At 38.2% G+C, this 27,648-nt stretch overlaps 1 protein-coding gene and 1 pseudogene across 1 annotated transcript in view; both read left to right on the plus strand.

Annotated features, from left to right (window-relative positions):
* LOC127682610 (guanylate-binding protein 1-like) overlaps positions 1-27,648 on the plus strand; it is a 265,092-nt gene that overhangs the window by 5,464 nt on the left and 231,980 nt on the right. The gene's annotated exons all lie outside the window — the stretch shown is intronic.
* LOC127682447 (guanylate-binding protein 1-like) lies at positions 64-18,117 on the plus strand (annotated as a pseudogene).

Genomic DNA, 27,648 nt, shown 5'->3' on the forward strand with positions numbered 1-27,648 from the left:
CATCCCCACTCTGCAGGCTTCTCCCTGGGCTCCACTCTGCAGTCTCACACAAAGGGCATCTGGATGTGGTGTCTTCCTCATCCCCAGAAGCCAGAACACACCCTGGTTCTGCTTGACACGGAGGGCCTGGGAGACACAGAGAAGGTACAATATAATTCTTCAAATTTACTCATGGTGCATCAGTAGTCCATGCCCAATCTTCATTTATAGTTCTGATATATCAAATTGCTGTATCACTTACCTGATGTAGGAACCAAGAGTTGACACTAAAGTCAACCTATTAATAGAGAGTCAGCCTTCATAATAATAACTGACAATACCTTTTGCTATTTTTCTTTGATAACTTGCTCTATGTTTTGGTAAAACTTTTAATGATGTCTCTAAATTTGAATATACATTTTCTGAATATGAAGTGTAAGCCTATAGAAATGATAAGAATTGTAACTTCTACATAGCACTCTTAAGGAGAGAAAAACAACATAAAACTTATGTCTTAGGTAGTGCTCTATTTCCACAAAGAGAAACCATAACCAGGGTAACTATTATTTTTTAAAGCTTTTATCTAACACTTAACTGTTTCAGAGGCTTAGTGTATTATCGTAATGGTAGAGAGCATGGCAACAGGAACGGCAGGCATGTTGCTAGAACAGCAGCTGAATGATATATCCTGATCCATAAGTAGCAGGAGAGAGAGGGAATGGGAGGGAGTGGATGGGAGGGAGGGAGAGAGGGAGGGAGTAGGGGAGGGGAGAAGAAGGGAGGAAAGGAGAAAGGAGAGGGGGAGAGACTGAGAGACTTGACCTGGAATAAGCTTTTGAAACCTTAAATCCTACCCCTAGTGACATACTTTTTCCAGTGAGGCCACATCTCCTAATCCTTCTAATTCCTTAAAAATTTTCCACTCCATTCATGATGACTAAGCATTTAAAAATATAAGCCTGTGTGGGACATTCTTATCCAATCCACCACAATTTGCAAAAGCATCATTTTTTTTTTAAATTTATTTCAAACCATCACAATTTGTAACCCCAACTCTTGTTTTTTATGGAGGATCACATCACTACTTTTCCCATTAGTAGACAAACAAAACTCTAATTGAAAGACCTTTTCCTAGGTGCTAAAATGTCCCTTACTATAACATGTCCAGTGAGTGAAATCCAGCATGCCAGTTTATATTTTTGTAGGTGACCAACGCTATGACTTCTAAGTGTGAGTGTCCTTCATGTTCTCATATACATGGATGTACATTGTCATATTTGAATTATGCAGCATGAGTTGAAGATTCATAAAATCATTGTACAGGTAGAAAATTATTATGTAGTACAAATGACTTAGCTTTGATGTCATAGCAGATGGGGGACAGACAAAGGCCTTCTTTGTCTACCTGAGTTGATGGACAGTCTCTTTGTCACTCTTCTTCACTCATTGACCTGTAGGGTAACAACCAGAAGGACTCTTGGATCTTTACCTTGGCAGTCCTCCTCAGCAGCACCTTCATCTACAACAGCATAGGAACCATCAGCCAGCAGGCCTTGAATCAGCTGCAATATCCTTTTGGTGTGGTATACTATGGGCCTAAACCTAGAAAGAACAGCATCATTATTACATCAGGTAGATAGGTAGTCAAGAACCTTAGTATTTTACGTCTCTCATTAACAAATTCTCTGATACTCCTCATGTGAGTTTGCTTCACTTTCCAGAACAAATTCAAACTTTTTACATCATATGTTGCCATAGACAGAGTGGTACACAGCTGAGAGCATCCCTATCTTCATCAATATCCTGCATTTGTCCAAATCCTCAACATGATTCAGAACACATGTTCTCTATAGTTAGTATTTTCATTATCTCTAAATGTTAGTAATATGCAGACTGCTCATTGAATGCTATAGGAAATATTTATTCTACAAACTCATCAAGGGATCTTAAACCTAGAAGGAATAGCTTCATTGTTTCATCAGGTGAACCGGAAAGTAAGGCCATTCTCTTTCAACCACAATTGCTATAGCAAACATAAGGAATTTGGAAAATCCTTTTCTCTTTACCAGGTTTACCTCAGTTACATCAGAATTTAAAGCTTTCCTAGCCTCTGTGTCCTCTCAACAGAGTCACAGACTGCTCAGAAAATCCATTCCTGACTTAATATCCCACATCTCTCAAGTTTTCAAAATCAGTTAAATCTAATCCCCTGCAAATCACAAATCCTGCCAGCATCTGTAAGTATTGCAATCTAACTACCAGTTAATGTGTTAGAAGAAATATATCCTGCTCATCTGCCAGGTGATTTGAGGTATTATTTGTTTTGGTTTATCCCACACTCACACAATTCATGTTATGAGACAGTAGAAGACACAGGTATGCTTCCTATTTGGACCATGCTGCACAATCTCATTCTTATGCCAATAAAAAGAAGACAAGGGTCTCTAAAGCATGGGCTATCAGAGTATAGCATCTTTCTTTCCATTCTTTTTGTTTGTTTTTGTTTTTGGCACTATGACAACCTTTATACTTTTTTCTCCTTTTTTATTAGATATTTTTTTTATTTAAATTTTAAACGTTATGCCCTTTCCTGGTTACCCCTCTGAAAACACACTATCCTATCTCCACTTCCCCCTGCTCACCAACAAACCCACTTCCAATTCCCTGTCCTGGCATTTCCCTATACTGGAGCATTGAGCTTTCCCAGGACCAAGGGCCTGCCCTACCATTGATGTCCAACAAGCCTCTGCTACATATGCAGCTGGAACCATGGGTCCCTCCTTGTGTATTCTTTGATTGGTAGTTTAGTTACTGGGTGCACTGGGGGTACTGGTTGGTTCTATTGTTGTTCTTCCTCTGGGGCTGCAAGTTCCTTCAACTCTTTGGGTTTTTTCCAGTAGCTACTACATTGGAGACCTTGTGCTCAGTACAATGGTTGGCTGAGAGTTCCCACATCTGTATTTTTTAGGTACTGGCAAAATCTCTTAAGAGGCAGCTTTATCAGGCTCCTGTTAGCAAGCACTTGTTGGCATCCACAATGGTGTCTGGGTTTGGTGACTGTATATGAGATGAATCCCCAGATGGGGCAGTCTCTGAATGGTCTTTCCTTCAGTCTCTGCTCCACACTTTATTTTTGTATCTCCTTCCATGGGTATTTTGTTCCCACCTCTAAGAAGGACCAAAGTATCCATATTTTGGTTGTCCATCTTCTTGAGCTTCATTTGGTCTGTGAACTGTATCTTGGGTATTCCAAGCTTCTAGGCTAATATCCACTAATCAGTGAGAACATAATGTGATGTTCTTTGTGATTGTGTTACCTAACACAGGATGATATTTTCTAGTTCCATCCATTTACCTAAAAGTTTCATGACTTCATTATTTTTAATAGCTGAGTAGTATTCCATTGTGTAAATGTACCACATTTTCTGTATCCAGTTCTCTGTTGAAGGACAGCCGGGTTCTTTCCAGCTTCTGGCTATTACAAATGAGTCTGCTATGAATATAAGGCAAAGGACACATTTTGGCTGAGAGTTTTGTTCTTGATTTTGTCAATAAAGAAGGCCAGGGAGCCAATTGCTGTCTGAAGGAGACAGGTGGGACCTCTGGGTCCAAGGACGAAAATAGGGAACCAGACCTTGATACTAGTATACCACCCCCTCCATCTCCACATACCTCCCACAACAAACTCTAGTCTAAGCTTGTCTTGGATATATCAACTGCCAAATGATTCTTTGCTTATACTCTTGATTATCAAGTACCAATCCCAGCCAGTATGATCTTCAGAAATGATGTTGTGTCATATTTTCTGTATATAAAGTACCTTCCATTTAGTGCAAATCAAACTGAAGTCTAGATTCTGTCTCACTTAATGTCCTACATGTAGGTCTTTTGCACCATCTGGCCCACCACACTGGCAAGCATGATTTATACCCAGTATGTAATCACATTTTCCTGTTTAAGGGTCTACAAGTGATGCAACCTTTATTTGGAACATTCTTCTGCTATACCTTCCATGTTTGGTTTTTTGATAACCTAAAATCTCAGAGATCACAAGTAGTGCTTTGATGAATTTGATGTGTAAGCTCCCCATGCAGCTACATTCATTGATTCACTATTTCTTAGACTAGTATATTTTTCTGCATCATATTTTAGCAATATTTGAGGATTTTTCTATGTACTTCATATACTTATTGTCCGTCTCTTTAAGTATGGTATAAATATTTATATTGGCATTTTTTTTGCTTATTTTAAAAGGTTGTCCCTTGGACAGTGCTTGTTCCATAGAAGATATGAAATAGATATTTATGACCAAGTAATTTCTGAAAATGAATAAGCCAACAAATAAGTATTTTATTTTTGAGGTGCAGTGGTGGGATCCACATCATAAAAATGGTGTTTTCCTTGTAGTTTTCTTAACTGAGCATGCCAGATATGTGACAGAACAGACTGATCTAATAAAATCAAGGTCTTCCCCTGATCAGAGTGATGCAGATGACTCAGTTAACTTTGTAGGCTTCTTTCCTGTCTTTGTGTGGACTCTGAGGGATTTCCCCCTGGAGCTGGAACTTGATGGAAGATCTATCACTCCTGATGAGTACCTGGAGAGTTCACTGGCTCTGAGACCAGGTAAATAGGCACAATGGAAGTTTAGGATATCATAGTAACAATATCAGGAGGATAATTTCTGCATTCTGGTAAAATTCTTGACGCTGTAATTGTGCTTTCCTCAGAGTTACTAATAGGAAATGAAAATATAGCTTGGCTGAGTTTGATCTGTACTATCTACAGCTTCTTAGAGGAATGCCTGTTCTTTTTCATTCCTTTTGTTTTGTTTTTTGTTTTGTTTTGTTTTTTGGTTTGTTTGTTTGTGTTTTTTTGTTTTGTTTTTTTTTTTTTTTGTTTTGCTCATTCCACATTAGTTATGTCCCCATTGCTTTGAGGGAGTCATATTATTAAAAGAATCATATATTTTAAAGAATTTATTTGAAGTTTACTGCATCAATTGATCCTTCCTTAAGGAACTGGTGAGAAAACTGAAAATTTTAATGAACCACGATTGTGTATCAAGAAGTTCTTCCCAGAGAGGAAATGCTTCACCTTGGAGAGGCCTGTTGACAGGAAGCAACTTTCCAAACTAGAGCTGATGAGGGAGGAGGAGCTGAATAAAGAATTTGTAGAACAACTTGCAAACTTTACCTCATACATCTTCAGCAATTCTGGTGTCAAGACTCTGTCTGGTGGCATCATAGTGAATGGGCCACGTAAGTCATCTCTTCTACCCCTTATCTGGTCTTCTGTTCATTGTAAAATTTGATCATGATTTTTGAAAATATAGTGTATGTCTCTCATGGTGAATTTACTTGGGAACTTAATCTATTTCTCACAACCTCATATTTGTAATAGCAAAGGGTAGGGGAAATCACCAGAATCCAATATATCCAAGAGAAAAAAATTCTACTTGCTCATGGTTCCTTACTAATAAAGAGGTTAACTAAAAGCCCCAAAGATCAAATACCGCATTGGACTGATGCAACACAGTAAAGTCCAAAGAGGAACATGGCTTTCCAATTTTAAGAAAGTAAAAGATATGTGACTGAAAGAAGAGAGTGCATGAGAGATGTGGAGTCATGATGCAGTGGTGATGTCCTGATAGAACAGAACATGATGGTAGGAATTTACAATTGGTTCCAAGCTTTGTAAGAATGTCTTTATTTTATAGACATATAACCATTGAGTAGAATTAAGTGAGTCTGTCCAGTTAGGACAAAATTATGGAAGTAAAAACTATCAAAGAGACATGGAATGTAATCTATTTTGAAGTCAGATATAAATATTTTCATTATAATAAAATATGACAGTATGGTAGGTCCAAGAAGGAACTACAAATCTGTAACTTCATATTGAATCTCTTCATTTCTTGTATATTGCATTATTCACTGAGAAAGTAATATCAGGAGAAATAATTAGATTTCGGAATGGGTGATGTTGTTTGTATTTGGATAACTTAATGTGGACTTTCCCATTATTTATATTTATAATGGGGATATTTATAATAGGGAACACCATGGAGTCAGGCAGCTCACTGGCCCAGGATGTTGGTCAGATTGTAGAGTGATTTACTAGCATTCACAAAGTTGTTGGTTTGATCCTAGCACCACATGAACTGCTATGACTGTGAAAACCTGTAATCTTGGTTTTGCAGGAGTAGAAGCAGAGGATTAAAAATATAAATTCATCATTGACTGAATGTCAAAGTTATGGGAAGTCTGAGAAATGTTAGACTATTTCAATAAACAAACAAACAACAACAACAACAAAAAACCAAATAAATGAACACACACCCAAAATGTAATTAGAGGTGTGAAAGAAAAAAAAGAAAAGCCATGATTCATCCCAACTATAGAAACAGAAAAGGAAGTGTAGTACTAACTTATACAGAACTGTTGAGAGGAAGGACCTAGCAACTGTTCTGACTTGGTACCTGGAACATGGTACTTTCAGTCCTAAAGAGAACAAAAATTTAAGAAAACCTGAATGTCTTCAGCATTCTATAGCACTTGTGGGAAAAAATGGATAAAACAATTTACAGAATGTTATAACAGGGCTAGAAGCATGCAGCATTTAAAAAAAAGTAAGTAAAGAAAGGAAGGAAGGAAGGAAGGAAGGAAGGAAGGAAGGAAGGAAGGAAGGAAGGAAGGGAAGGGAAGGGAAGGGAAGGGAAGGGAAGGGAAGGGAAGGGAAGGGAAGGGAAGGGAAGGGAAGGGAAGGGAAGGGAAGGGAAGGGAAGGGAAGGGAAGGGAAGGGAAGGGAAGGGAAGGGAAGGGAAGGGAAGAAAGAAAGAGCAGCAGCAAAATTCACCCAACCACAAAAAAAGAAGAGGAAGAAGAGAAAGATGATGACAAGCTTTCTCCTTGGCCATTTAATGAGAGAGAAACGAAAGATTATGAGAAGAGAATTTTAAAAAGAAGAGTGGTGGTAAAATAAGGATACACAGTGTCTTGGGCCATTCAAACTCTGTCATAAGGGATTCAATACAAAATCCATCTCTGAGATAAATATAGAGGCAGTAAAAGTGGGCTTTGATCTCTGGATCTCCAGGTTAATATATTATCCCTTTAGTGTTCTTTCTCAAAAAATTGTGAAAGCTATGTATTCTGTCCAACAACTAACAGTAATTTTGAAACTCTTTTATATAGGTCTAAAAGTCCTGGTGGAGACCTATGTCAGTGCCATCTGCAGTGGAGAAATACCCTGCATGGAGAGTGCTGTGCTGACTTTGGCCCAGATAGAGAACTCAGCTGCAGTACAAAAGGCCATCACCTACTATAAAGAACAGATGAATCAGAAGATCCAGATGCCTACAGAGACCCTCCAGGAGCTGCTGGACCTGCACAGGACCTGTGAGAGTGAGGCTGTTGAGGTTTTCCTGAAGAATTCTTTCATGGATGTAGACCAAAAGTTCCAGAGTGAATTAGGGGTAGGTGTGGCACTCAACATCTTGAGAGTCAGGAAAATATGTGGTTTTTCTTTGAGGAGAGAATATTCCTTAGTGTCCAAGAGGAAGATACTTAGTGATGTGCACAGATTTACAGGGACAATTGAAAGATCTGATTCTGCTAGACTTTGATTAAAAAAATCCAGCACTTCATTTAATTATTAAATTAATAAACGTTAATTACATTTACCACAGAATTTCATTTTGTTTAGTATAAGAAAACATGGTCATTTATCAGTGATGGTTCCTCCCTGATTAGCATGCCCTGATTTTACTAATGATACATTGTTGTGATCAAAACTTCTAGCGAAGATAGCTAGTCAATGTCAGTAGGAAATAGGCATCTTTGTATCTAAGTTTCAGTATGTAATGTGTAAAGATATTCTATTCCATTATGCATTATAAATATTGAAATTTACATCATTATCATATTTATCATTTATCAGCTTCACAATTACAAAAACACATAGAATTTTACAATATCAAAAAATATTTATTTTTTATTGAGTACTTTTAGTAAAGTCTCTGGCCTTAGTACTCCACATTACTTCATAATCTGACAAGAGACCTTTGAAATTGATATTGTTCATCCTACACACAAGGCCTTATCTGTTGACAAATGCTAAGGATACAAGGCACTTAAGTAGTACACTCAGGGAGCTCCCAGGAGCCTGTCTAACTCTAACCTTGTGGTATGAACAATCCCAAAATTCAGATACTTGAATATTAAATGGTTTCTTATGATGTAGCATCAGTGTGTTGACAATAACTTTCTAAGTCAGGAAGGGTGAGCAGCAGGAGAGATGCAGGAGGATTCCTTCAGAGATTTACCAACTAAGGGACTGGTTTCTGAAGAACTTGAGACCTTACAGTAAGGTGAAGACTGTAGTCCCATTTAGACATTAATCAGCAATCTGTTGTGTATCACTCTCCTGTCCACCACCAGGCCCAGCTGAAAGTCAAGCAAGATTTCTTTGTTAAGAAGAACAAGGACATGTCATCAGCTCAATGCTCAGATTTGCTGGAGGGTCTCTTTGGTCCTCTGGAAAAAGAAGTGAAGCAGGGGACATTTTATAAACCAGGAGGTTACTACCTTTTTTTTTCAAAAGAAACAAGAACTGGAGAAAAAGTATAATCAGACTCCTGGAAAGGGACTCCAGGTAAATAGAACTGTTGGTAGCATATTGTGGTGCTAGGTGTAGAATCTCCATCAAATTCAGTGTCTGCAAGTAAGGTACAATGCTGTCTGTGGGTTGTGCCCTTGTCTCACATTCATACAAGCAGTCAACTGTGATAGAGACTACAGGATCTTCCTTGGGAGTACAATTGGAGCTCTCAGAAATGTTTGTGAAAATCATTCATTCTCTCATTTATTCATCTAATCATCCAACAGTGATTTATTTATCCCGAATGTTGAGAGTATTTTTCAGGGAGTTAGGGCTGCTGTAATTTAAGGAATAACCGAACCAAACCAAACCAAACCAAACCAAAGTAACTAGTAAGTTTTCTCTCATAAGCACTAGGTAATGCTTGCTTAGTGATATAGCAATAGAAATTGGTACTTAGATTCTCCTCACTGTTATCTAGAAGATAACTCATTGAGTTCTGACTTCAATTCTATAAAGTATTTATTATTACAGAAATTGTGACGAAGGAAGTTAAGACCTCACTCAAGATCACAGAGTCAATGAGCTTCACAGCCTGAATGAAAATTCAGGGTACATAGTCTATGCCTTTCACCATATTAAACTGCCCTACTTAGGCAGTGGAGGGTCAAGATTAGGTTTCGCTACATATTATTTTCAAATGGCCACCACGATCATGACAAGTCTTATAAAAGGAAACCTACAATTTATGGCTTTTATACACCTTCAGAGAGTTAGTCTATTATTGTCATGATGAGGAACATGTTGATGCACAGATAGGCATGGTGCTCTAAAAGTGGCAGAGAGCTTCATATCCTGTGCCAGTTTTTCAAACCTTAAAGCACAAGCCATAATCCCTTGAATAAGGCCTTACCCCCTAATCATTCTCAAACCGTTTTACTCCCTGATAACTAAGGATTAAAATATTTGAGTCCTCGGGGGCATTTCTCATGCAAACCATCATGATGCCTCTTTTATTTTTTTCAATATATTTTTATTTACATTTCAAATGATTATGCCTCTTCTTGAAATGTTATGGCAGCATTCTAGATGTTCTGAGATTGATCTGCAGAAGCCATTCAGGCAGTAAGTATGGTCTGAGGCCATGAGGTTTGGTTGGACCAGGTGACAAGAAAGTTCCTGCTTAATTCTTCAGGGAAGGATCCATGCCAAAAAGTGCATAGCTAACACAAAACAAAGTCAACGGTATTATTGAAGACTTTTTGTCTCCCTGTGTTTGGGAGGCTTTTTCTTTTTCTTTCTTTCTTTTTTTTTTTTTTTGTTGTCTTAGTGATCATTTTGTTGTATATTATGGTTTACACTTTTGTGTTTTAGTAGGTTTTGTTTTGTGTGTGACAGTTTCTTGGGTTTGGGGGTGGGGGCAGATGGAGTTGTTTACCTGTTTGTTTTTTAAAAGGAGAGAGGAAGAAAAGGCATGGAGGTGGGTGGGTAAGGAGGCCTGGAGGATCTGGGACAATTTGGGGGAAAAGAACATGTGATCAGAATATAGTGTATGACAAAATTGCTTTTCAATTAAAGAAGGTTACATTTTGAAGCTAAAAATCAACATTATTTGCTGATGGTAAATAGGAAATAACTATTTTGAGAGGGATAAGGCATCAAAGATACAGATAGATGAATAGAGTCACCTCTTACTAAAATTTGAATGGCTAGAAATGATTGAGTCTGGCAGGGGGAGACTTCAAGTTGATTTTAGAACCTTAAACCTGAAATATTTTTTGACTTACAAGGTATTTCTTGCATAGTTGATAAAATTAAATTGAATGAAATAAGCATGCTTTGTCTCCCACACATATACATACTTCTTCATTCTAACTTCTTTCAACATCTAGGCTGAAGAGATGTTGAGAAAGTACAATGAGTCCAAGGAGGAGGTGGCTGAGACACTTCTAACGATAGATCAGTTACTCACAGAAAAGGAAAAGGAGATTGAAGGTGAGAGCTACTGAGAAGATTCCAGGTGCTGGAAATTCTTAGCATGAGCTGAAACATTGGTCCTTATGACATCATCATTGTAGAGACAAAGATGTCAAATGTCACTCTTAGCTTCATGCTGACTGTTTTTAAACCAGTAAATATGGTGATGTCCCTTCTTGTTAGCCGGTTTTAAGGGAAAGATTCCACAGAGTGGTAAAAAAGTAAAGCAGTTCACAAAATTCCTCTTCATCTCCTTTACTTTTTTTCTTTTCAGCGGAACACATGAGAGCTGAAGCTGCAGGAGCTGCAAACAGAGCACTGGAGGAAATTCTAAAGATGCAGGAACAGCTGATGAAGCAGATGGAAAAGACTTATCAAGAGCACATGAAACAGCAGGGTGAGAAGATGGAGCAGGAAAGGAAAGAGTAAATGACAGAATCAAGAATCATGTCCCTCAAACTTCAGGTATCTGACTGCACCTGGTTCTTTTGTTGGTTAGGTTTTGATTGTTTGATTTTCTTTTTTGGTTTGTTTGCTAGTTTTTTCTCATATTTTATTGTTTTTTCACATTTCATCATAATTGCAGTCCCTCCCTTCCCTCCCCAGTTCTGCCCTTATAATTGATTACTCCTATTTCCCCTTGCCCTACTTCTCAGAGAGGAGGAAGTCCTCCTTGAGTATCACCCACTCTAGGACATCTAGTCTCAGTAGGGCAAAGAAAATCCTCTCCCACTGAAACCCTACCATGCAGTTCAGGTAGGGGAAGGGAATCCAACAGTAAGCAACAGATTCAGATACAGCCCCTGTTCCAATTGTTAGTGGAGCCACAGGAAGCCCAAACTTCACATTTGTTACAAATGAGGGTGGGTTGGACAATGCTAAGTTGAAGCCCTGCATGCTCTTTGATTGGTGATTCAGTCTCTGGGAGCCTTGATGGGCCTAGGTTAGTTGTTTCTGTTTGACTTCTTGTGGAGTCCTTGACCCCATCTCCCACCACACTTCCCTCAATTTTATCTTCAAATCTTCCATAAGACTCCATCTGATATTTGGCTATGGGTCTTTGCATCTGTTTCCATATGCTCCTGGATGAAGGCTCTCAGGAGACAATTATATTAGGTTACTGTCTGCAGATGTAGCAGAGTATCATTAATAGTGTCAGGGGTTGGCTCTCTCTCATTGGGGATGGGTCTGAAGTTGGGCCAGTCTCCCCTCCATCTTGATCCCTGTACATCTTGTAGGCAGAAGAAATGTTAGGTTGAAGGATCTATGAGTAGGTTGATGTCCCCCTCCTTCCACTAGAAGTCCTGCCTAGCTACAGGAGGTAGACAGTTCAGTCTCTATATCCCCTGATGGTAGGAATATCAGCTAGTATCATCCCTATAGACTCCCTGTAGGCTCTCCCAACCCAGGTCTCCAGCTGGTGCCAGTGAGCTGCCACTCACTGATTTCCAGTCTCACTCCCAGGCCTCTCCTGCCCCATCCCTCTAAACCTGATCACCAACCCTCATACCCCTCCTCATCTCCTCTCCCACCCAGTTCCCTCTCTCCATCTACCTCTGATGACTATTTTATTTCTTGCTCTGAGTGAGAGTCATACATTGTGTCTTGGGTTGCTCTTAATATTTAGTTACTTTGGATCTGTGGATTATAACATGGCTATCCTGCATATATGCTAATGTCAAATTATAAATGAGTACATATCATATATGTATTTCTACTTCTGTGTTACTTCACTCAGAATGATACACTCAAGTTCCACCCATTTGCCTGCAAAATACATGATGTCTTTATTTTTAATAGTTGAATAGTATTACATTTTGTTGATGTATCACATTTTCTTTATCCATTCTCCAGTTCATAGACATTTAGGTTATTTCCAGTTTCTGGCTATGACAAATAAGTCTGTGATGACCATAGTTGAGCAAGTGTCCCTGTGGTATAGTAGGGGATCTCTGGGGTGTATAGACAGGAACAGTATAGCTGGATCTTGAAATAGAACTATTCCCAAAGTTCTGAGAAGCTGCCAAATTGATTTTCAAAGAGAGTTTTACAAGTTTTCACTCCAACCAGCAGTGGAAGAGTATACTTCTTTTTCCACACCATTGCCAGCATTTGCTGCCACTTGAGTTTTTGATCTTAGCCATTGTGTTGGGTATAAGATGAAATCTCAGGGTTGTTTTGATTTGCATTTTTCTCATAACTAAGGATGCTAAATGTTTAAGTGCTTTTCAGCCATTTGAGATTTCTCTGTTGAGGATTCTCTATTTAGTTCTGTATCCCAATTTTAAATTCATTTGTTGATGTTCAATTTCTTGAGTTCTTTATATATTTTGGATGTTAATCCCCTGTCAGATGTAGGATTGATGAAGATCCTTTCCATTTTGTAGGCTGCAATTTTGTCCTATTGATGGGTTTCTTAGCCTTGCAAAAGCTTTTCAGTTTCATGAGATCCCATTTATTAATTGTTTATCTTAGTGCCTGAGCTATTGATGTTCTGTTCAGAAGTTTGTGTTCTGTGCCAAGCCAATGAATTCCAGGCAGTTCCCCTGTTTTCTGTTCTATTAGATTTTGCAATATCAGTTTAATGTAGGTCTGTGATCTACTTGGACTTGAGTTTTGTTCAAAGTGATAATTATGGGTCTATTTGAATTCTTCTACATGATGACATCCAATTAGACCAGCACTATTTGTTTAAATTTTTTTTAGTTTTCTACTGCATGGTTTTGCTTTCTTTGTCATAAGGCAACTGTCCATAGATGTGTGGGTTTATTTCTGAGTCTTTCATTCTATTCTATTGATCAACAGTTTGTTTTTATGCCAGTACCATTTAGTTTTCATTATTATTGCTCTGCAGGATAGCTTGGAATCAGGGATGGTGATGCATCCTGGGGTTCTTTTACTCTACAAGACTGTTTTTGCTTTTTTAGTTTTTTTGTTTGTTTGTTTTTTGTTGTTTTGTTTTTTTGTTGTTTTTCCATATGAAGTTGAGAATTGCTCTTTTAAGGATTATTAGGAATTATATTGGAATTATGATAAGGGATTGCATTGAATCTGTAGATTGTTTTTTGTAAGATGGTCATTTTCATTATGTATATTAATCCTACTGATCCATAAGTAGGGAGGATCTTTCCATCTTTTGATATCTTCCTGTAGAAACTTGAAGTTCTTTTCATTTATGTCTTTCACTTGCTTAGTTTTTCACTTGTTTGGTTAGAGTAACAACAAAATATTTCATATTATTTGTTGTTATTGTAATGGGTGTTGTATCCCTAATTTCTTTCTCAGCCCATGTATCCTTTTTATAAAAAAGGGCTAACGATTTTTTTTTTCAGTCGATTTCATATCTAGCCACAACTTTGCTGAAAGTATCTATCAGTGGTAGGAGTTCTCTGGTAGAATTTGGTGGTCGTTTATGTATATTATCATATCACCTGAGAACAGTGATACTTTGATTTCTTCCTTTCCAATTTGTATCCCCATGACCTCCTTTAGTTGTCTTATTGCTCTAGCTAGAACTACAAGAACTATATTGAATAGATAGGGAGAGAGTGGATAGCCTTATCATTTCCATATTTTTAGTGATATTGATTTAAGTTTCTCTCCATTTAATTTGATGCTAACTATTGGCTTGATCTATATTGCTTTAATTATGGTTAGGTATGCACCTTAAATCCTTGAAATATCCATGATTGTTAATATAAAGGGGTGTTAGATTTTTGTCAAAGGGTTTTTCTGCATTAATGAGATGATCATGTGATTTATTTTTCATTTCAGTTTTTTATATGGTAGATTACATTTATTGATTTTCATAAATTGAACCATTTCTGCATCCCTAGGATGAAGCATACTTTATTGTGGTGGATGATGTATTTGATGTGTTTTTTTTTGGTTCTGTTGCATGTTCTTTATTGAGTATTTTTTTCATTAATGTTCACAAGAGAAATTGGTATGAAGTTCTCTTCCTTTGCTGAGTCTTTATGTGGTTTAGTTTTCAGGGTGTGGCCTTATAGAATGCATTTGGTAATGTTCTTTCTCTTTCTAATTTTTGCAATAGTTTGAGGAGTATTGCTATTACCTCTTCTATGAAAGTCTGTTATAATTCTGCACTACAACCATCTGGTACCTCCTCTTTTTGGCTAGGAGACTTTTAATAACTGCTTCTAATTACATAGGGGTTTTAGGACTGTTTAAATATATTATCTGATCTTGATTTAAGTGCTATCCATCTAGAAAATCATTCAAAATCATTCATTTCATTTAGATTTTCAGTTTTGTAAAGTACAGGCTTTTGTAGTAAGACTTAAAGGTTCTTTGGATTTCCTCAGTATCTGTTGGTTGTTATGTCTCCCTTTTCATTTCTGATTTTATTAGTTTGGATATTGTCTCTCTGCCTTTCAGTTAGTTTGGATAGGAGTTTGTCTATCTTGTTGATTTTCTTAATGAACCACTTTCTCAAAGAACCAGGTTTTTGTTTTGTTGATTCTTTGAATTGTTTTCTTTGTTTCTAATTGATTGATTTCAATCTGGAGTTTGATTATTTTCTGCCATGCACTCCTCTTGGGTGTGTTTGCTTCCTTTCTTCTAAATGCTTAAGGTGTACTTTTAAATTGCTAGTATGAGAACTCTCTAATATTTTTATGAAGGCACTCAGAGCTATAATCTTTCCTTTTAACACTGCTATCATTGTGTCACACAAGTTTGGGTATGTTGTACCAGATTCAGATAGTATGCAATAACAAAGAGCATTTATTCTGCAGAAACATCTAGCTTGCAAGGGTTACCATTGTTTCCAAATGGCAATGTCAGAGTTCCTTTTACAACAGAACTTCTTAATTGCTTCTGAGATAACAGCAGATTACTAAGACTTAGGACACATTACACGATGTTACAGAAATCATTAAATGAATGTCATGAAGACATAAACTGCAGGACCCAAGAGCAAAAACAGGAGATAGGATATTGACTAAGTTTGTTAAAACAAGACTTCAAGGATGGCTTAGTTACATTTTAAATGTTCTATGACCCTACAAGCCAGTGACAAATGGTGAAAGTTAAGCCTGATAATTGTTCCTAGTTTATATGCATGTAGCCATTCTCTGTTGTAACCTCTTATTCAATTTATGATCTGAATATGCAAACTCACAGTGAACACAAGCTCTGAGAGTTATACAAGACAAAGGGAAGAGATGAGTACCCCTCTCCCCCTTTCTCAGAGGGACTTCAATTTAGAGAAGCACAATTGAAGCTTTACCTCGCCTCCTGCTGTGTCACTTTGAAGTGCTAACTGCAGACTGGGGAAGCCAGCCTTAAGGGACTAGACCAGGCTGATCAGCTGCAGAACTGCAGAAGCAGAATACCTTTCATCTAGGATAGATTAGCAAGTGGTCTAAATAGTCCATCACTCAGGTTCTGAATGGGATATGAGAAATGAAACCCTCACTGTTAGGTCCGTTTGTTTCATAACCTCAATTTCATTATTTCTCTGTTTAGTTCCTGTCTTGATGACCTGTGCTTCAGTAAAAGTGGGATGTGGAAGCCTCCCACTATTAATGTGTAGGGTTTGATATGTGGTTTAAGCTTTACTAATGTTTCTTTTATGACTGCGGGTGCCCTTGCATTTGGAGCCTGTAAGTTCAATGAGAAGGCATCCTTGTGGATATTTCCTTTTATGGAGTATGAAGTGTCCCTCACATCTCTTTTGATTATTTTTGGTTGAAAGTATATTTTTTAGTTGTGAAATGACTACTCCAATCTGATTCTTGGGTAAATTTGTGTGGAAAACCTTTTTATAGCCTTTTACCTGGTTCTTTCTTGTTCTGTGGACCTAGATGATTTCTGTTAGGCAGGCCTGATGGACGCCAACAGAGTCAGCTGCACCATTTTAATTTTCAGTTCAAGTGGTCCAATCAACAATGTATATCAAAAGACTGAGGCATTAGGTTCACAAGATCAAGGCTTGACTGAGTTGTGAATATAGAGTCTGTACTCCATTCTCTCCACCCCCAATCCAAGGGCAATAACATCCAATCCCCCAATTGCAGGGTATCATTCACAAACCTTATTACATTCTCTCCCCTTACTGCTCTTTCCATGACTACCACTGGCTCTTTAAGTCTGCTTACTGCTAAATGAAGCCCTTTTTCAGGGGATGTCTGTTAAACTTTAGATTTGAATTAGGTGTTTTCTATGATTTCTGTGACAGTATCCTCAACTAATCTCTGAAGGGCTAATATTTTCTCACATACTAAATAGAGTAATTGAAATTTCAACATGTAACATGGCTTTTTGCATCAGATTTCATGATCTAATACTCAACTCTTAATTTTTTTATATTGAATGGGAACAATACAATTTTTTTTTCTGCCATACCTAGAATGTTCTTATCTCTGGAAACATCTTAAAGTGTAGAGTCAGTCCCAATCATTTCAGCAAAATGGTTAAATTCTCCTATTGCCAGTAACATCTTGTGTTCAGGGCATCCCTCCACATTTATACTCAGTCTTCACAGTTGCTAATAAAACAGCTTGAGCACTGAAAACCCAACTTACTTCAATGTATTTGTCTTCTGTCTCTGTTACTACAACTGTGACATGTACTAAATCCCTTGATTGAACATCTGTCCTGATTCTGATTCAGGTAGTGACCTTCCATTTTGTTTGAGCATTCTTTTATGTGTTTGAGTATCCATACCACACAGCTCAGAAATAAGGCAAAATAAATAGGTGGCTGGCGCTGGTTTTATAGAATACTGTACTTTACATGAGTCAAGGGATGTAAGAACTGGCTATGAGGGCTGTAGGTTACTGGTGTTTTGAACTGTCTGGCTTCATTTCTAAAGCTGGAGAAAGTGATGTGTGTGTGTGTGTGTGTGTGTGTGTGTGTGCGTGTATGTGTGTGTGTGCCTCTGTGTGTATGTGTCTGTGTATGTGTATGTGTGTGTAGAAGACAGGGGAAAGAAATCATGGAAGTTAAAGAAGGAAAAGGCTTTTAAGACAACTGTCAAAATCCCCCCAGAGTTTAGTGTAACAACCAAAGGAGAGTCTGTGATACTCTAAGGAAACCTGGAGTGCAGTCTGTGTTCATTTACCATCTCCATTAATTTTTAGGAACAGGAAAAACTTCTTGTGGACGGATTCGAGAATGAGAGAAATAAACTACATGAAGAGATAACGAAAATCCAGAACATTCTCTTATCTTCATAGTGTAAAATTCTTTAAAATTCAAACAGACTAAAGTTCTCTACCCTGGTTCTACTCACAAGTAATAAACTTCCGGGGACCACTTTGGACTGTGAAGAAACTTGGCACTGTACTAGACTTGAAGATATGACACTTTGTTGGGAAGAACTTAGAAATAAAGTTCACAAAATGAAGTTCACATGAAAAAAAGAATATTTGGCTTATGAAATAATTCAGTTTATGTTTGTGTTAGAACTAAAGATTCATGTGATCTTTAATTGAGTCCTATATGTGAAATTGTATACCTGGAATCTGTACATATACTAAATTGTATCATTGGGATTTGGTTTTTACAATGCAGCGATATGGCAGTTGTCTTTGGGTAGACCTTTTTATATCACAAACATTCCCTTCTGGATATTCTTATGGTGTGCTCATAAGTAATTCAAAGATTTAACTTTGCTATAAACTGAGATTGGCATGTTGTAAATATAAAGATCTGAACATATCCACATGACACAGCTCCTTGGGTCTCATGCAGACATTGGTTCCCAGGGTAGACATTGGACTCAATGTGGGAAGGCTTTGTGGCTGCTGGATGAGCAGAGAAGCCCATTGGAGAGTGAGAGAAAATTCCTCTCCAGGCAGAAGGCACCTGTGAGTGGGAGTTGCCCCTCCCCCCTTTAGAGAAATTCTTGCTTTGTTTCATGCTCCAGCCTTCTGTTTCCTTCTTAATCTCTCTTTATCATTCTTGAAATCTAATTCTCCTTCTAAGAGTTTTAGAATGACTTCCAAAATCACAGAATGGAGAACTCAAATTTCCTTAGATTCTTCAGGGATTCATGACCACAGTCCCACCCCTTCTAAAAGCAAGCTTCATTTTTTTCTGCCTTTTGCTGCTATGACAGGATTTGCAAGACTCTGAGAATAAACACCTTCTACATTATAGCAAAGCATAGGTTAAGTGAAAGCTGTCAACAAAAATGATCAACCTACCATAATTGTTTCAAATGCATGCTCATGATGTAATAATGTCCTCCCCTAAATTTCTGTAAGAGGGGAGTTAATTACAAGACTTTTAGATGTCACACAGGCTCCCAATGATGAGGGCATCTGCTCTGCAGCTAAGCATTCAGAGTAACAGGACCACACAAAGGAAATGTCATAGTATAGGGCTCATCACTCTCATGGAATACAGAAAGAGAAAGATACTTTCTGTATAATTATGTTTTTGATGGTGGCATTAAACCCATGGCTTAAAAAAAAAACACTTCTGGTGATACATTAACTTATACAATAGCAGTAGATGGTGTAGTGTTTCTGTAGTATACTTTTGAGTGCATGCTAGTATCATGTGTGCTTGTAGAAAGAGCTCAATACCTGTACTCAGAGAATTTTGAGTCTGGCCTATTGTCTGATTTGTATTATGTCCATGGAAGGCTTTAAGTACTAGTCAGTGGGTAGATCAGCATGAGGATTAATTAGATGTCTTCCGAAATTCAAAGCATAGTTTTGGGCACTGTTCACAGCCACAGTGTCAGTGGTTTGTCAACTCCATGGACATTCCCAGCCTGAGTTCAGAGACTCATAGAAATCTGTCTCCTGGAGTTTTAAAAGGACAGTGGCTTCCCTCAGCCTCTGAGAGATATTATTTACACTCAGTAGTTTAGGGTGAGGACTCTGACTCACTTGTTTCTAAAGAAACATATCCAAAAAGAAGACTGGAAACCTTAGAAACCAAAAAAGAAAAAAAAATCCTTTCATTTACCCTTACATTTCACAAGACTGACAATATTCAAGTGGCCCTAAAATTGTCTGGGGATTATATATAATTTTAATAGAGATTATTCTAGTCAAAAAGGCAAATGAACAAACAACAAGCCAGCCGATTTCCCAGCATCTGACAGTTTTAAAGGAAATCATATTCACTTTCAGTTTCAGTGATTTTTTCTCCCTCCACCTTTCCCTCCTTTCCTCTCTTCCTCCCTCCCTCCCTCACTTTTCTCCCCCCTTTCTCATTCCTTCCTCCCTCACTGTTGCTACAAAATCTAACCTTTTTCTTTCCATCTTTACTCTTTCACAGTACTGAGAAGTGGTTTCTAAATGATTCATATCTACTGATGAATTGCACATTCTCTTGCCAAGGGTGTGTTATACACTGGGACTGGCAACTTCACAAAACAAAGACTACTGAACCAAAAAGGAAAGAAATCTAACAGAACCCTCTTCAGTAAGCATTTTTAAAGACCCACAAGAAACTGCACCATTTATCAATATCCACCTGAGAAAGTCCCTGAGGCCCTCCTCACAGGAACACACCTCTCACTCCCACTGTTGTGGCTGAGTCATCTCTCCACCCCCACCCCAGTTAGGGAATTTTTTCAGTTTTACTTTCATGGTCTTAAACAGTGCTCTATGAAAGAGCTAACTCCTCACAAGTTCTCTGGTGAAAATCTGGAACTTCCTGGGTTACTACAGGGTCCATGTCAAAGTGCCTGTGAGAGAGAACCAAGCATTCTGCAGCTAGACCCTGAAGCAAAGCTGTCAGGTACTGAAAAGCTGCTTCTTCTCTAAAGGATTTCAGTTCAGTTAAGACAGAGGCAGGGGTGGAAAAGGGTTTACCAGACTGCTTGTTTACCCTAACAAAAAGAGGCTGAAACCAACACAGATGTGAGTGAAGCAAAGCTGATTGACAGAGGCAGCCTTTACCCTAAATGTCCCTGTCCCTACTATGGCAAATTAAACTCTGGTAAAGAAGAGTTCACACAGAGGGCATAAGTGTTTTAAGGATCATATTGCTTTCTAGGTAACATTTTAGATCATCTCTACTGTCTAATGGAATTCAGACAAGATCTCTTAATTTGTTGCTGGGGTTTAACTAAATGAATTAGGCTGCTTGGAATTTGTAAAGAGACAGTTCTCCAGTTAATAATCTAGGGAGCTACAAAATCTTTGTGTATACTGTTTTGAATATACATATGGAGGGTGAGTGTGTGTGTGTATGTGTGTGTGTGTGTGTGTGTGTGTGTGTATTCTTCATTCCTTGAGAACATCCTATCTGTCATGTGTTTCTGATTGTATTTATTCCCTACTCTTTCTTCCATCTCTTGCTACCCATCCCTCACACTCTCTTCTCCCCAGTTTCCTATCTAATTGAGTCAAGTTCCTGAACTCATTCAGGCATGAGCATAAGGCCACCTAGTGGAGTTTGGGTAACTTACCCAGGCACATCACTCAGGAAAACCAGCCCTGGCTTCTCCAGCAGTCATGAACTGCCAATATCACCTCAGTTATTCACGGTGTGTCCTGCGCCTCTCACAGTTCAATGCTGCAATATTGACTGCTGTATTTTATGCAGGTTTTCTTTTTTTCTTTTGTTTTGTTTTCAAGATAGTGTTTCTCTGTATAGCCCTGGCTGTGCTGAACCTCGTGTGTAGACCAGGCTGTCCTCAAACTCAGAGATGCCTAAGTGCTGGATAGAAGGCCACCATCCGCCAGCTTTATGGGGGTTTTCTAAAGGCAGCTGCTGCTGCTGTGACTTCAAGGATTCAAAGACTTTATCATCTTCCATGATTCCATCTCCCCATCATACTGTTTTACCTTAAATCGACAAATATGCTCCATGTGATATTTTCGGTATTAATACCACTGTGAATTGAAAGAAACCAAACCTTTAGGAGGAATTCTCAACTCTAGAACAATACAGGAAAAGTATGAGCTGTGTCTGGAAGACTGTGTAGTGGCAGAGAGAACCACAGCACTGGGAATGTCATGGAAAACTGCCAGTCAAGCACAGGATCCAGCTGAAGGAGCCTCATTGAACACAGGGAACAATTCAGGCAACAAAATAAGAAATGATCTCAAAGTACGAAGGCACAGGGAATGAAATAAGTAATTATATATATATATATATATATATATATATATACATTTAGCCATATACATCTACAGTTAAACACACACACACACAGAGAGAGAGAGAGTATTATTTGGTCATTTCGTAGTTCTAATGTTCTAATTGTTTTTGAGGAACCTCCATACTGCTTTCTACTGTGGCCACAGTTTACATTTCCATTGGCAACTCACAAGGATCCCTTTCCCACACCCTTGGAAGCCCTTTTTATTTGTTTTCTTTATTCAGGATATTCTCAGTGGGGTGAGATGGAACCTCAATGCATTGTTCACATGTACTTCCCTGGTGATTAAGTCCTAGATATTTTTCCTAAGTATTTATTTTCTTTTCAAGTGATAATTTTGATTACAAAACACTAATCAGTTCTTGGCAGGTAGCCGCTTAATTAAGAGACCATTTCCAAAAGTATACTATCAGAGCAAGTCATGTCCACATCATGCATCCTCTGATTTGATCAGTGATGATTGTAGAATATCAGTTCTGGAACCTTCTTGCTATGTATATACCAGTACAATTTCAAGCTAAGGTTAAAGAAAGAACAGATTGAAGGTTATTCTACAAGATAACTGCAATAGACTCCACTAAGTTGTAAAATAATTGAGTATAAAGGAAGATTGAGGATTTACTGAAGATGAGAAAAAGCTGAAGAGATGTGAGGATAAAGCAGGGATGTAGGATTAGATCAGGAAGCAGAAAGGGGTACAAATAAATAGTTGACTTAAGAAATAGAGGAGGTGTAAAGTATGCAGCCTCATTAGTGGTGCTGTAAAATTGTTGCAAACCCAGTCAGTCACTACACTCAGGGAACGTCATGTACCAGGTTTGGAAAAAGCATGGGAAAATGGTACATGCAGCCTTTTGAACCTAGTACATAACTTTTCTGGTCATCTATGAACTTCAGATTAGTGTTATTTAAGTAGAAGTAGTAGACAAATCTCTAAGACAGCCATACAAGCTCCCAGAACTCTTAGAAATATACAAGGAACGCATTTCAAAGAAGCAAAATTTTAGTACATAATATTTATTTTATGTAACTGCCTAGAAATTGCAGTCCAATTTATCTGCTCCTTAGATACAAAAAGAACACCCTGGGAATGGTCTCAGGATCCATAATTTGGAACCCATGAGACTCATTGAGAACACTGAGGCTCACCTAGTGATCAACCAGGAGGCTCTGAGGTTACTGTCTGCCATCAACCAGGCTATGTTGGTGGTGGCAATAGTGGGACTCTATTGCACAGGCAAATCCTACATGATGAACAACCTGGCTGGGAAGAGAAACATTGCGTGCCACCAACAGAGCTGTGCTGGATTCTTTCTGTTGACTTATGTCACCAGCATCCTGAAAGAAGATATGAGGAAAGAGTGTCAGACAGGACTAGGAAAGGATAGCATCAGTCCACCAGTGGAATTTCTAGATGAACCAAGCATCCGAAGGCCCTTCCTGCATCTTCATAAGCTTTTACAGCATAAACTGCCCCTGGGATGGACCCTAATATAAGTGAAACACCTGCACCATATAAGAGACTATTGGAAATAAGACTTACATTTTCAATAGTGGTCTAGTAAAGTTTAAGTTCCCAAACCAATCTGGTACCTGCCATTCTACTTAGCAAAAAATAGAGCTGTAATTTGGTAACACATCATGGTTGGCAAATTAGACATAAATGTTAGACAAGTCTCATTCTTGTAGACAAATTAAGACATGAATATTAGACAAGGCAAGTCCCTTGACACATTTAATACTCCAACGAATGGGAGCAGGATAAGTATACAATGATGAAGGATTCCCCATTTTCCTAAATCTTGATTGGTCAAAAAACTTGACACAGGTGTTTCTAGGTTTTAGACTTAAAAATCCTTTAGAATTCGAACTCAGTGTCATGATTCAGTTCCTGGCCAACCAGCCTTGGGGTGTATACTCAATGAACTATCCCTCTCTGACTGAGTTCAGTGTTTGTGTGGGAATGTCTAGGCACCAACATATGTGTTGGTGGACATGAGCTGCTTTCTGAGACTAGACAGATCTTATTTCCTGAACCTTTAATTTCACCAAATTATAGGCCACTGGACATGGGCACTGGGAACTGAACTCATGTCCTCTGCAAGAACATTAACTGCTCCCAACCACTGACTCATCTCTCCAGACTCTCCACTGGGACTTTCATGAATAACCTAATTCCTTTGGATTTCTGCTAACAAGTACTGCAGAAGGAATATGAAGGTCTCTCAGTAACTAGACTATACATGTATTCTCTAAACTTTAGGCAAAGGCATTTTGTTACACCAAAATGGTAGTAAATATGTGAGACTTTGAAATAATTTATTTATTGTTTTTGTTTCTGTCTCCATCTGTTACACTATAAACTCTATGATTTATTCCCTGGGATTGCCTGATTTATAGTAAATGATCAATAGATGTTGGTGAATGATTGAATCAGTGAGTAAGGAAGCTAATATCCTAGTTTGCTTTCTGTTTCTGTGATGAACATTGTGACCCAAAACCACTTAGAGATGAAAGGGTTTGTTTGGTTGACAAGTTACTGTCTATCACCAAGGAAACCAATGCACAAACCAAGATGCAGGAGGCTAGAGAAAAAACCTTGAAGGATCTCTTTTTGCTTCACATGCCTAGTAGTCTACTTTTCTTATATAGCCTGGGACTACCTGCAAAATGATGACAGCATGACACCACACACTGTTGGCTGGACCTTTCTGCATCAATTTTTGTTTTTCTTTTAGATAGGTTTTCTCTGTATAGTCCTGGCTATCCTGGAACTCACTCTGTAGGCCAGGCTGGCCTCGAACTCAGAAATCCACCTGCCTCTGTCTCCCAAGGGCTGGGATTAAAGGTGTGTGCCACCACAGCCTGGCTTACAGTTGTTGCTAATAGAGGTAATTTCTCAAGTGAAGAATATAATCAGTTGATGTAATTACTCTTCCCAAGTGTCTCTAGTTATGTGAAATTGACAAAAACTGAACAACACAGCTAAACAAATGAACAAGAAAAAAGGGGGAGAGATTTAATATCATCAAGACTTTACTTTCATTAAACTATTATATTGCTGTGTTTTCTTACAAAATTCTAAAAACTGTAAAGTAAACTCTCCAGCAATTGACAGCCATTTTATCAACTTTGTCTTTTGTATGTCTAAAGAGCCTGGTGCAGACCCATGTCAGTGCCATCTGCAGTGGGCCTCCCCCTCATGGAGAATGCTGTGCTGACTTTGGCCCAGATAGAGAACTCAGCTACAGAGCAAAACACTATCATCCACTATGAAGAAGAGATGAATCAGAAGATCAATTTGCCCTTAGAGATCCTCCAGGAGCTGATGAACCTGCACAGGCCAATTGAGAGTGAGGCCATTGAGGTCTTCCTGAAGAATTCTTACAAGGTTGTAAACCAAAAGTTCCAGATAGAATTAGGGGTAGGTGCAGTACAAAAAATCATTTCACAAAGGAATTTAGGGCCCCTCTGAGGGATGAGTATTTTTCTTAGTCTCCTAGATAGTGACACTCAATGATGAATATGTATTTACAGTGCTTATTGAAAGATGAGAAATTTCTGGGAGCCATGTTCTCAGTCACTGAGGAAATTGCACAAGTGCATTTACAAAGGATCATTTATTTGTTTTTCATTATATATATATTTCATTCTTTGAGAGAATATATACTTCATTTCCTTCTTTCATCGTGAGAAGCAATATTCCTATGTTCTAAGAATGTCTCTAAAGCAGGAAAACAGGGATAAAGGCCTGTAGGAAATCAAATGTGAAGTGTCAGTTTCGATAGCCAGTATCCTCCCTCCTTAGGGAGATATTTACAATGAGATGCGGAGCCTGTCCCTATTTAGACATTCTCCAGTAGTCTGATTTGTTATCTCTCACCTCTCAACTATGCTTGTGATTTTGTGTTACTTAGAAGCTGCTGGTAGTTAAACAAGATGCCTTTGTTAAGAAGAACTTGGACACGTCATCAGCTCAATGCTGAGATTTGCTGGAGGATATTATTGGACATATGGAAGAAGAAGTAAAACCCTGGAGGTTACTACCTCTTCCTTCAGATGAAACAAGAATTAGAGAAGGAGTTAACCAGGCTCCTGGGAAGGGGCTCCAGGCAAATTGTATACTTGAAACCATTTTGAGGGCTAGGTGAGGAATCTCATCCAGATGGCAGTGAGAATTAGGAAGATATAACGGTGTTATTGCAAATTGGTCTTGCCTTGCATTCATCTAGACAGACAGACAGCTTTCAGACAGAGAGAAGATTGATCCTTGGAAGCACAACTGGGCCTCTTAGAAATGTTTGTGGAATTTGTTCATTCCCTCAACCATTTGCTCACCTAATTGTCTAAAGTGATTTATTTGGCTTTGTTTGTCAGAGTTTCTTGGGTTGTAAGAGATAAGATGATTAAAAGAAATGGTGGTGGTAATGGCAGTTAACACTTAGATTGTTCTCCCTGTGTTTCAGAAACTGATTCTCTTCATACTCACACCACCACACAAACCATGCATCATTATTAATGTGTCTATAAATCAAAACAGAAAATGAGGCATAGTGAAGCATAAGACTCACAACCAATGAGCAGTACTCCTTGAGTGCTCCTCCAGATAGCATTATCTGCATTTGTGAGATCTAGACTACTCTATGCTGGTAATAGATTTTAACATTGGGTTTGACTTTGTAATCTACAAATAATCATTTATTTTAAATGACTTGATATTTCTTCTTTTACTTCTAGTCAATAAGTCAGGTCAGAAGAACTCAGTCTTTCTGTGGTGGCTCTATTGCCTACTTATTCCCAGGAGCAATTTCCTCTCATCTCCACAAGAATATTAGTTCAGGACCTAGATCTCCAGGCTGTATCCATGCTTTAGGATAGCTGCAAGAGAGTCAGGCACTACTTCAACTGTATACCCCGAAACAAAAATGAGGGATAAAAGGACAAAAGGATGGTGCACTAACTCTTCTTAAGTGTTTGAAGATGCACCACGACTTTTCTATTTATACACCTTTCACATGAATTTAGTTCCATGTATATCCCAGATTTGTAAGAGATACTGTCATTTACTGCTTTGATAGAGTATGAGGGAAAAAAATGGCAAATTGTTCAAAGATGTTAGAAAGTCCTGTGGCTATATAGGGGATGGATATTCCAAACAACAGAAATAGTCTATAAAAGTAAATGAATGTGTATTTCAGATGTAGCAAGAGATCTGATATTTTGAGCAGTAATGGACTAATTAAAGATTATCTAGATATAGAGATCACAATCTAGACATGGAGTAACCTGGAGATCAATGAAAAATGCCTGATACTCTCTTGGATAAAGTATAAAGTCATCACTTCTCGGCCTTTTGGCTAAGATCAAGTGAAGTATAAAGTCATCATTGAGCATTTGAGTAACAGACTCATTCCCAAAGTAACATGGCCAAGTTCCAGACACTCCAAGATAAATGGTCTGGAGCAGTCTTTTAAGCAAAGCTAAGTCTAGGACTGTGAGATTTGGCTGCAATGGATGATAAGCAACAGGCTTATGCTACGTTTTTGAAGCTAAAATGGACAAGATGAGCTCCTAGTTACATGAGATATGTGAAGCAGATAAGAAAAGACATCAAAGTTCCAATTTGTTTGAAGAGTTAGGAGATATTAAAGATGGGGCTAGGAAAGGATCAAATATGGGAGTAGGGCAGTCTCTACATCAGTTTTAGGTCCATTAAATATGGGAAGCCGTTTGGATTGCTACATAGCAGTTCAATTAATGACTGAAATCAGTGAACATCAGTGTTAATTAACAGACACATTGGCTTGGCCTCAACTTACTCTATACTACTAGGCAGAAGCAATACTGAAAAAGTACTTTGAGCCTAAGGAAGATGTTCTCAAATCACTTCTAAAAACATCAGTCATTCACAGAGGCCACAAAAGAGGTCGAAGGTAAGAGCTGCAAAGACATTCCACATGGTGGAGCTATTGACATGTTTAGCAATATTGGTCCAT

This window comes from Apodemus sylvaticus, chromosome 4, assembly GCF_947179515.1.
Source record: "Apodemus sylvaticus chromosome 4, mApoSyl1.1, whole genome shotgun sequence".
In the NCBI taxonomy this organism is placed as follows: Eukaryota; Metazoa; Chordata; class Mammalia; order Rodentia; family Muridae; genus Apodemus; species Apodemus sylvaticus.